Source organism: Procambarus clarkii, unplaced genomic scaffold, assembly GCF_040958095.1.
Source record: "Procambarus clarkii isolate CNS0578487 unplaced genomic scaffold, FALCON_Pclarkii_2.0 HiC_scaffold_130, whole genome shotgun sequence".
Classification (NCBI taxonomy): domain Eukaryota; kingdom Metazoa; phylum Arthropoda; class Malacostraca; order Decapoda; family Cambaridae; genus Procambarus; species Procambarus clarkii.
In genome coordinates this window covers 256,036-259,003 of record NW_027189163.1, presented here as the reverse complement: position 1 = coordinate 259,003, position 2,968 = coordinate 256,036, and positions in this window count along the sequence as shown.

Sequence of the window (2,968 nt, the reverse complement as noted above, 5' to 3'; positions counted from 1 at the left end):
CCCCTGCAGTTTTCAAAATGTCTAAAATGTCGGAAATTTGACTCCTGAGCGTGATTTTTGAGCCAAATTCTGATTCTCTGCACCTAATTTTAGTTTCAAATTACGACGTTTCATACCGAAAATATGCCAATTACTCAAAACGGCAATGGGACATATTTTGCCCAAACCCCCCTGCAGTTTTTAAAATGTCTGAAATGTCGGAAATTTGGCTCCTGAGCGTGATTTTTGAGCCGAATTCTGACTCTCTGCACCTATTTTTATTTTCAAAATACGACGTTTCATACCGAAGATATGCCAATTACTGTAAACGGCGATGGTTCATATTTTGCCCAAACCCCCCTGCAGTTTTCAAAATGTCTGAAATGTCGGAATTTGAATCCTGAACGTGATTTTTTATCCAAATTCTGTCTCTCGGCACCTATTTTCAGTTTCAAATTACGACTTTTCATACCGAAAATATGCCAATTACTGAAAACGGCGATGGGTCATATTTTGCCCAAACCCCCCTGCAGTTTTCAAAATGTCTGAAATGTCGAAAATTTGACTCCTGAACGTGATTTTTTATCCGAATTCTGGCTCTCTACACCTGTTTTCAGTTTCAAATTACGACTTTTTATACCGAAAATATGCCAATTACTGAACACGGCGATTGGTCATATTTTGCACAAACCCCCCTGCAGTTTTCATAATGTCTGAAATGTCGGAAATTTGACTCCTAAGCGTGATTTTTGAGCCGAATTCTGACTCTCTGCACCTATTTTCAGTTTCAAATTACGACGTTTCATACCGAAAATATGCCAATTACTGAAAACAGCGATGGGTCATATTTTGCCCAAACCCCCCTGCAGTTTTTAAAATGTCTGAAATGTCAGAAATTTGGCTCCTGAGTGTGATTTTTGAGCTGAATTCTGACTCTCTGCACCTATTTTCAGTTTCAAATTACGACGTTTCATACCGAAAATATGCACATTACTGAAAACGGCGATGGGTCATATTTTGCCCAAACCCCCCTGCAGTTTTTAAAATGTCTGAAATGTCGGAAATTTGACTCCTGAGCGTGATTTTTGAGCCGAATTCTGACTCACTGCACCTATTTTTATTTTCAAAATACGACGTTTCATACCGAAAATATGCCAATTACTGTAAACGGCGATGGGTCATATTTTGCCCAAACCCCCCTGCAGTTTTCAAAATGTCTGAAATGTCGGAAATTTGACTCCTAATTGTGATTTTTTATCCGAATTCTGTCTCTCTGCACCTATTTTCAGTTTCAAATTACGACTTTTCATACCGAAAATATGCCAATTACTGAAAACGGTGATGGGTCGTATTTTGCCCAAACCCCCCTGCAGTTTTCAAAATGTCTGAAATGTCGAAAATTTGACTCCGAAGCGTGATTTTTTATCGGAATTATGACTCTCTACACCTGTTTTCAGTTTCAAATTACGAATTTTTATACCGAAAATATGCCAATTACTGAAAACGGCGATGGGTCATATTTTGCCCAAACCCCCCCCCCCCCCCTGCAGTTTTCAAAATGTCTGAAATGTCGGAAATTTGACTCCTGAGCGTGATTTTTGAGCCAAATTCTGACTCTCTGCACCTAATTTTAGTTTCAAATTACGACGTTTCATACCGAAAATATGCCAATTACTCAAAACGGCAATGGGTCATATTTTGCCCAAACCCCCCTGCAGTTTTTAAAATGTCTGAAATGTCGGAAATTTGGCTCCTGAGCGTGATTTTTGAGCCGTAATCTGACTCTCTGCAACTGTTTTCAGTTTCAAATTACGACTTTTTATACCGAAAATATGCCAATTACTGAAAACGGCGATTGGTCATATTTTGCCCAAACCCCCCTGCAGTTTTTAAAATGTCTGAAATGTCGGAAATTTGGCTCCTGAGTGTGATTTTGAGCCGAATTCTGACTCTCTGCACCGATTTTCAGTTTCAAATTACGACGTTTCATACCGAAAATATGCACATTACTGAAAACGGCGATGGGTCATATTTTGCCCAAACCCCCCTGCAGTTTTTAAAATGTCTGGAATGTCGGAAATTTGACTCCTGAGAGTGATTTTTGAGCCGAATTCTGACTCACTGCACCTATTTTTATTTTCAAAATACGACGTTTCATACCGAAAATATGCCAATAACTGAAAACGGTGATGGGTCGTATTTTGCCCAAACGCCCCTGCAGTTTTCAAACTGTCTGAAATGTCGAAAATTTGATTCCTGAGCGTGATTTTTTATCCGAATTCTGACTCTCTACACCTGTTTTCAGTTTCAAATTACGACTTTTTATACTGAAAATATGCCAATTACTGAAAACGGCGATTGGTCATATTTTGCCCAAACCCCCCTGCAGTTTTCAAAATGTCTGAAATTTGACTCCTAAGCGTGATTTTTGAGCCGAATGCTGACTCTCTGCACCTATTTTCAGTTTCAAATTACGATGTTTCATACCGAAAATATGCCAATTACTGAAAACGGCGATGGGTCATATTTTGCCCAAACTCCCCCTGCAGTTTTCAAAGTGTCTGAAATGTCGGAAATTTGACTCCTGAGCGTGATTTTTGAGCCAAATTCTGACTCTCTGCACCTATTTTTAGTTTCAAATTACGACGTTTCATACCGAAAATATGCCAATTACTGAAAACGGCAATGGGTCATATTTTGCCCAAACCCCCCTGCAGTTTTTAAAATGTCTGAAATGTCGGAAATTTGGCTCCTGAGCGTGATTTTTGAGCCGAATTCTGACTCTCTGCACCTATTTTCAGTTTCAAAATACGACGTTTCATACCGAAAATATGCTAATTACTGTAAACGGCGATGGGTCATATTTTGCCCAAACCCCCCTGCAGTTTTCAAAATGTCTGAAATGTCGGAAATTTGACTCCTAAGCGTGATTTTTGAGCCGAATTCTGACTCTCTGCACCTATTTTCAGTTTCAAATTACGACGTTTCA